Below are 9435 nucleotides of genomic sequence, written 5' to 3'. Positions count from 1 at the left end.
TGGCAAACAGCGTGAGATGCATTACCGCCACCCTCTGCTTCGGAGTGGGACTAATAGATAGATAGATACATATACAGATATAAAGGGCATTTTAGGCATCCAGTAGCTTAGACAACCATAACACAACAAACACACATACACATATATCACACATAGATAAGAGTAAAAATAAAAATAAAAATAAAAATCACTCACAGAAATGCAATGACCATGATAAGGTGCTATGGTAGAGTGTGTGCAATGGTGGTAGTGCAAAAGTGAACAGTGCAGGGATTGAACAGTGCAATAGAATATTATTAAATATTAACTATGACTATGAAATATTAACTGGCTATGAATAAGAACAATATATAACAGGGAATAAATTATAATATGTAGATGTTATGACCACAGTCCAGATTGTGTAGGAGGGCTAATATAGTCTTTAAGACAGTTGTACAGCAGACATCTGTAATTAGAAATTAAGGCAAGGACCCCTTAACTGAGAGAGAAAGACAGAGCAGGGACCCCCTACGTACTGTATAAAATTAAGTTGCATATTAAACATGGCCAACGATAGCGTGTAGGGCGGCCTAAAGCCTTTATACATATCTTTTTAGTGCATAGAATACTAAGCTATTAAAATAATTGCTGGTATGATTTTATAAATCAAGTTTAAATGTTAAACATACATGTGGCACAGTGAATCCTTAGTATGAACTGTGGATGGCTACCTTGAGGCTACCTTACCTATAGGCCAGTAAGCCTATCATCAATGTGTTTTTTTTCCACAAATAGGCTGGTTTATATTTGCTAATAATTTGTTGGATATTTGTTAAGACAATTTAATTTTTGAAAAAACTTTCAAAAGTTGCAAAGAAACTCCCTTTAATAATTTTACCGAAACATTGCCTACCTACTATTACATTTATTTTTTGCAAGTCAGACAGTGTGCGGGAGTTTCTTTGCAACTTTTGACTTGCGTATCCCCCTTCCTACGCACCTGTGACACCTTATAAATGTGCAAAGTATTTTTCTGTAATGACAAACTTTCAGAATATTAAGAATAATTTGGTGGCCCCCCTGCAGTAACTCTGAGGACCCACTAGGGGCCCCTGACTCCCTGTTGAAGATCTCTGGATTAGATCATATCCATTAATCCCGTTTTTCCTGGTAAAACCAAAGAAAAGTCCACTGTTTGCTTGACAGGTTCATAAATTAGGAGTATTCGCTGCTTTCTTTTGTGTGTCTCACTCTCTCACCCACACTAAGTGCAATTGATCTTGGGGGAATTGTTGGGTCTCTGTAAAGTGTGGTCAAGACTTACTCTTTCTGTAAAGTGTCCTGAGAACCTATGTTATGATTGAAACTGTAAATATAATTGATTGAAAAATATATGCAACAACATATAAAAATAATTCAATTTCAATTGTATTTTCAGTTTTATTGGTCAACGTTCACATGACACCACCAGAGTTAGAGTTTATTCATACCAAAAAGAACACAACATAAGGCGTTGAATAAAGACCATTTACATGCAAGATTTATTTGATGTAACACAAATCAAGCAATACAATGACCGTCTAAAAAGGTCTCCAAAGAAGCAAGAAAATCAACATAATTTGTAGCATTCAGAACAGATGAATCCTGGAACGGCTTCACTGGTATTAAAATGCTTCATTTGAGGACTAAAGATGCAGAAAAGTGAATGGTAGAAACAAAGCATTGTTATGGAGAGAGAGAGAGATCTGGATCCTTCTCTTCTCATCCTCTCTTGTATTGTACAGCCAGATAGGCCAAGCTGAGGAGGAGGATGGCAGTTTTTCCCAGCAGAATCCAATACCATATCTGACCCTGCAGACCTACATGGACACAGACGGATGCAGATTGGGTTTATGGTTATATGAAATTCCTCGGAAGCAAAGCTGCAGGAACATAGAGAGATGAGAAGAGGCAGAGTTTGAGGGAAAGAAAAGACATGGTCAAAATGAGCTTGACAGACATGAAATGAATGTATATTTTAAAAAAAGACTATACATTACTGTAAAGTGAAAAGCCACACCAGGTAGGAATAATCCAGGAAGAATCCAGTCTAACTATTAATCCCTCCTAAATCCTGATTCCCATCCAGTAGCGCTACAGAGTGTCACTCAACATGAAGTCATACTGTATGTCAGCTGTGGATGGTGACCCAAAACTATGCCATTAAAGACTTGGCATAGGCCTACATTTTTAAATGATGTCTATAATATAACTGACACTAATGATTTCAAGGACAAAGGACAAATATTACTACACATTTCCTGCCTTAGTTTAAAGCTGCACTGACAGACAATACAGCAGGAAGGAACATCAATTTGTGCGATTTCCACCATTTTCTTGCAGACAATGTTCTCTGTGGATCGAACTGTTGCACTTTCAAGATCAATCCACCTGCCCTTCAGACTGCATTCATGGTTTTTAAAAGCTATATTTCACACAGTGGGTCTGGATATTTTGGCCATTATTAGCTGCTCTGTCTCCTTTCATTCCACTGTCGCCACCTCTGAAGTCATAAGTCATTTTAAGGCGCTGACACACCAACCCAATTATTGGCCGTTGGACGGTCAGGCGAGGTCGTTGTCAGCCGGAGGAGCCGTCGGAGTTAATTTTGGCCGATTTGATTTGTTGAATCAGCTAGTGGGCAGTTGGACTCAATGACCAATCTGATTGGTGGAGTGCTAGCCCTTGACTAACGAATCAGCGCACGAGAAAACCGGAGCTGACAACGCCAGTAGGCTATCTTCTTATTACTAGCCATCGTATTTTCTTCCGTTCAGCGAGTAATGACAACAATCCTTCTTGACTATTATCAACACTCTCTGATGAAAACAATCACTGACAACAGCGTGCTTTGTTGAGATGCTCCGTCATTTCCGGTTTTCATTTTTTGGGCGACAATACAGATTAGCGCCGCCTGCTGTTATGGAGACGTGTTACGTCTCAAGCACGCGCAGAACGTACGCTGAAGTCAGCGTCGCTTCGGTGTATTCCGAGGCACTTTTTTTGACCACCTCGGGTCTGTTGGTGTATCAGAGCCTTTAGACCCATCTGTGACCTGCCATTTCTCTCTAAGATTTTAGAAAAATGTCTCCACACATTTGATTTATTTTACGAAAAATCCAATTTTTGCAAAATTTCAATCGGGAATCGTCGTCTACACAGCTCTACCCTACTTGCCGCCGATGCAGGCCTGTACTCAATTTTAATTTTACTTCACCTAAACTCAGCCTCTGACAACAATTCTGGACATTTTTCTGGTCCAAGCAGGAATGCCAAAAGGATACCTATACGTTTTGGAATTGATGGTTTTCCTCCTTTTTACTGTTCGTTTCTAAAGCCTTGTATGCTCAGGCTCCTGCCTGTATGCGTAATCTGCTAACTCCCTATGAGCGTGAACATTGCTTGAGATCCGGGCCCTACTCATGGTTCCAAAATCTCAACTTGTCACTTAAGGTGACATGACCTCTGCTGTCTAGGCCGCTTTGTCTGAGGATCTGAGGCAGACAAACTTATATCGTCTTTTAAATCTCATTTTCAAGTCATTATGTGTTTTGCTCCAAGCATGGGATTGGCTCCAGACCCTGAACAGGAAGCAGCATAAGAAATTCATAAATTGATGCATCGATATTGTCTTGTGCTTGAGATATGGAATATAATATTAGATTTACCTGCACAGATATGTTATTTTGCCATTGCTTACAGTTCAGAGAATCCATAGTCCTGAGAAGTTGCACGACATTTACCTGCTACACTGCTGTGCTGTTGGCTGCTATCACACTGCGGGGTGCTGGACGTTGTCAGGTTGGACGTTGTCAGGTTATCTGGAGAGTGGACAGTTAATCATTCATTGTAGAGCCGCAAAGTGTTCAACATTAAACAAATTAAGTCATTCAAATAAATTTTGTAAAATACATAAATGAAGCAATAATTTGTAAAATAACCAGCAGTAGTTAAAACTCAAATTATAACACAACTCACAGCTGCTACCATATTTAGCCATTTAACACCTGTAAGCTAGAGCAAAAACTATGTCAAAGTCATTCTAATTCAACCAACTAGAGGCTGCCGCTGTAAATAAACAGATTATTATTTAATGTATCCTTTAAACTTAACAGGGCTGCTCATGCTAACTACCTAGCTTGATAAATAGCTAGACATGGTTGTGAGTTACTTTGTGTGTTAACAGCAGCAGCTGCGATTGATTTTAAAGATGTTCCTTTAGGGTTCAACGCTAAGTTTTATTTTTTTCCACTTGTCCGGTCGGGCAAAAATTTGCCCAAAGTCAATTTTTACTGGCCCCTATACAAATAGTTGTTGTTGGAAAAAAGTTTTTTAAAAAAAAACATTGAAAGCGTCAAAAAGAAAAATCAAAACCCGCCAAAAACATCTAAAAAATATGTCAAACCTTCGGAAAAAAACGTCGTGTTTTTTAAAAAAAAAAAGCGCAGGAAAAACGGTCGAAAAAATGTCAACCCGTCAAAAACGTCAAACAAATATTGAACAAAAGTCAACAACCTTGAAAGCCTTTTAAAAAAAAAATGTCGAAAAAACTGTCAAGCACCCATCACATTCAAATCATTCAACGAGCATTCTCTGATGTCATCGCCTTATTTATTTTAGTGTCACAATCCAGGGAATTAGAGGACCCAAACGCAGAGAGCAGACGAGGGAACGTTAGATCTTGAAGATAACAAAGGGAGTCCTAAGAGCAACAGGCAAACACTGAGTCCAGAATGAATAACAAAAGAACAGGATAACAAAAAAAACAAAAGTAACCCAGAAACAGGAACTGCAGACAAAAAATACTCCAAGGACAAGAAGACAGCACAGAGCGCCACTGGGAACTGACACGCAGAAACAAACAGTACAACGATCTGACACAAGGTAAAGGGAACACAGAGGATAAATACAAGAGGTAACGAGCAAACATGGGACAGGTGACACAACAGGTGAAACACATCAGGGCGGGGCAGGACAATCAGAAAAGCAGGAAAACAATACAGGAAGTAAAACTACACAAGGCAAGGGAAAAAACAGACTATCAAAATAAAACAGGAAACAGAAATATGAACAACCACAACAGAAATATACAAAACCACAACATTTAGTCCGTCATCTGTCTTTTTTGACGTTATGCGAATGTCTGACTTTGTACCATTTACCCATTCTTAATAAAGTTGTTTAAAAAATAACATAAAAGAAATGTCAAAAAAAATATTATGTGACATTATGAAAAGTGACATTATTATGACTTTTTAAAACAGGGCGTTTTGAAATTAAAATGTATGTAGCCTATAGTTATACAATTTATATCCAATGAAAACGCTTGTGAAAATGAAAGATGAAACATTTCACAATAATAAGTTAGGTTTTTAACAATTTCTTCAATCATTTCATAAATTGTTGGTTAATGGTATAATCATTTTGTCATGTCTTTTTATTTCATATGAATGAATCACCAGACATCACATGTAGTAAACGGTACTGTTGCCAGTTAATTAAATGAATCAATTTGTTTAAATTGCATTGTATCAAAAATGATGATAAACCCCTCGCAATCACCATTCACTCAGTCATGACCATTCAAAAGGGCTGTGCTGTATGTTCATCAGCATCTTACCTGCTATCTGAATCGAGACCTCAGGGCTGATTGTGTCGGGCGGCTGGGTCTTGCAGTAGTAATGACCAGTGTCTGTCTTTGTAGCACAGCTGACACTCAGGACCAGGGTCACATTGGGGAGGATGGAGGTAATATTGACAAGAGACACCCTCCCCTAGGAGACGAAAACAGTTCTTACTGTGACCATAGTACCCTTTGGCACCAGCAGAGGCTGGCTTTGTTAACAGAAATTTAACATTTAAAACTTGAGGGTTTTCCCCCTGAAAAGTATCCTTTTCTTGTGTCATTGTCCGGCTCGGGTCAGTCACCGACTAAAGGCAGCACTAGTGTAGAGCCCAATAATTTCCATGATAATAACAACATCATGGATGGAATCATGAAATTCAGAATTTTAAAAAAATCTATAGGGCCCCACATTAAGTTAGTGCTAAAAGCTAACTGAAGATTTTAACATTTCTACATTTTCAAACGAGTTTCCCCATTGGAACTGTAGTTTAAAAAACATCTTAAAACTAGGCCTGACTTTGTTGCATAATCAAGAGTACACTCAGTTTCAGTGTACATATGAAGGAGCTAAATACATGCTGTAATAAATTATAAATGTCGGAAAACCTTTGAAAAGTTGTAACTACCTCTTGTGGGCTTTTCCTCCACAGCTGTGCAACATGTTGAGCTCTTAAACATGTGAACTGACAGCTCAGATTGAAGCTCTCTCCAGCTGAAAGCTCCCTATCTCCAGAAATACTCACAATAGCACCGCTGCACCTACCTACAAAAATGAAAGAAAGCAGACATTAAAAGATATATTTCCTTTGTTAAAAATATATATAAACCACACAACAAATCTCTTGAGTTTCTAAACAGTTTTCTGTGGTCTCATTTGCTTAAAATAGATTGGAACTGACATTTTTTTAAGTTAGTAGGATTGAGTGATGCCCGTTTGCATGACATGTTAGCGTGCAAATACATAAATTAATTAGAGTCTGTCTCATGATTTTGAGGTTACTAGGATCACCCTGAATGACACATGGAACAGCAACTGTCAGGATTACAACATTACAACAATATGGTAAATAATAGTGTTTAATTAATGAGAAGCTGAAAGGTAATTTAATAAAAAACGTAATAGTGTGATAAAAAAAACAAGATATCAGAGTAAGATAATGTTCTAATAATGACACAGATGTTATGGAGTTCAGGAGGTCTCACAGCAGATATTTTGACTTGTTATAGTAGGAAAAGCACATGTGTTACTAATAACTTTAATGATGGCTCTGTTCTCTTCAAGTGTTCCATGAAACCAGAGATCTTCGGGGCCCCTAGGGGGTCCTCAGTTACTGCAGGGGGGCTGCCAAATTATTGTTAATTTTTTGAAAGTTTTTTTCAGTACAGAAAAATACTTTGCACATCTATAAAGTGTGACAGGTGCGTCGGAGGGGGATACGTAAGTCAAAAGTTGCAAAGAAACTCCCGCACACTGTCTAACTTGCAAAAAATAAATGTAATAGTAGGCAATGTTTTCGGTACTAGACCACATCAGGCAACATGAATGAAGGGAGTTTCTTTGAAACTTTTGAAAGTTTTTTCAAAAATGAAAGTGTCTTAACATGAATCCAACATATTATTAGCAAAAACAAATCAGCCTATTTGTGAAAAAACACATTGATGATAGATAAGGAAATCACTGGTAGCCATCCACCGAGACCATTAATTCTAAAGATTCACTGTGCCACATGTATGTTTAACTTTAAAACATGATTTATAAAATCATACCAATACCATATTTGTATAGCTTAGTTTTCTATGCACTAAAAAGATATGTATAAAAGCTTTAGGCTTGCATTAAACCATAACAGAGAAACCCCATCTCCTGTAAAAGCCTCCATGAAGATGTTAAATGATTGAGGTTATGTAGAAATGTAATACATATACATATCATATATGTTTGGATGAACTAATGCATGCATAAATAGAAAATATATTTTTATTAAACATTTAAGAATACATGCGTAAACGGATCTAAAATAGAATCAGTCTACTCAAAATGAAAGTCATACTGTACATACATACACACAAATGATGAATATTTTTATATTCTGAAGTATACTGCATGTGTGGGTATGCATCCTAGACTATATAAAACAGGTATGCATGCATTTAGGGAGTTCTCTTGCACACATACTATATTCATGAATCAGCTTTTTACATAATTCATTTATTAGTGACTTTCTAATTTTTATGCATTCACTGTTTACTGTTACTGTGTTTGTACAGCAAATAATAAGGTGACCACCAACAGCAAACAAGTTATAACAGACATTTTTTTTTATTAATGTAGCCTAGCTGTGTCATAACTGTATTAATTACTAAATCAAATACAAAATAGTGGATTCATAATAATAAGTAATACTTCCACTGATAATAATACAAAAAAAAATGTATCTACAATGACGTTAACCCTCACCTTCAGCTTGACTCCAGTACAGCAAACTCATCACCAGAAACAACATTTCGGATTCTTTTATCATCCTTTCTGTGTGTCTGTCACCTGCCCGTTACTGTCTGACTGAGGATGTCTTATATTTCATACAGACATGTCTAAGTAAGTACTGACAGCCCTTCTGACTGTCTGAAGCTGCTGACCTCAATCCCAGACAGGATGTACATCTCTGCATTTTTGAGCCGATGAAGGCTGCGATAACCATACCAGAAAAGGTTTCTGCTGATTACACTGACCATAACATGGTATGCAACATGCAACAACATTGGCAACAAAAGAAAATCCCCACAGGTGCTGCCGTGTTGAAAGGTAGATAGTAGAAAGCACACAAGAAAGAACATTATGCTGATGTTAGTACAATAACAGGAAGTCTTTTGTTGTTATCCATCCAATCAAAAAGACAAATGACGCTTTGTAACAGGACTCGGTCTAACAAGGTAAAATTAAGAATGCATTTCATTATCTTTTGTCATGAGGGTTCTAGTCAAAGATTTAGTTCAATAACATTAAAGTAGCAAATGATACGTTCAAAACAGATCAAATGAGCTACATGACACCGCCTAGCCGAACTATAATGTAGCTCATTTGGCTTTTGATTTATAGTGCAGAAAAAATGCAGTCCCTAAACTGCCACATTAAAAATGTTTTTGCTCTGTATGATAGCACATTTGAAACAATGAAGTGGTGAATTTAAGTTCACTTACTGTTCGAGGGTGTTCACACAACATGGCCAGATTAACTTTTTAGGGGGCCACCAGGCAATCGTTTTTGTTGCTGGACACCTATTGCCCATTGAAACTGAGTTGATTACTTATATCAAGACAAACAACAAATGTATTACACGTTTTTTGAAATTGTTTGTTAACATGGGCAAACGGTGCATAATCTAATTACGTATGTGCTAATTTGCATAAATACCACAACAGATCTAAACATTGGGTATAGCCAGGTGAAAATGTCTTGTTGAATCTTGTTGACATCTTACAGTAAAAGACTTAATGTTAAGGTCTGAATGGAACCCATTTAGGCTACCCATCTACCCAGAATCTGATCTTCATTCTCGTCACAGGCCATCTGCATTGAGTTTGTGCAGGTCATTAATAGTCGCACCACAGCTCAACACACATCCAGATGTTCCCAATACATTGTAGTTGATAGCAGGTATGTTTTATTAATGTAGGTTGAATAATCGATGTAGGAGAAACAAAAGGAAATCTTTCTTACCTGAGTGACAGTTGATTGACAGTTGAGTGGACCTTGAATGAATGACTGGATCTCTGCCCCTTATGCTGAC

Source organism: Sander lucioperca, chromosome 9 (genome assembly GCF_008315115.2).
Source record: "Sander lucioperca isolate FBNREF2018 chromosome 9, SLUC_FBN_1.2, whole genome shotgun sequence".
In the NCBI taxonomy this organism is placed as follows: domain Eukaryota; kingdom Metazoa; phylum Chordata; class Actinopteri; order Perciformes; family Percidae; genus Sander; species Sander lucioperca.
The sequence above is the reverse complement of the archived record's forward strand: the minus strand, read 5'-3'. Positions refer to the sequence as shown.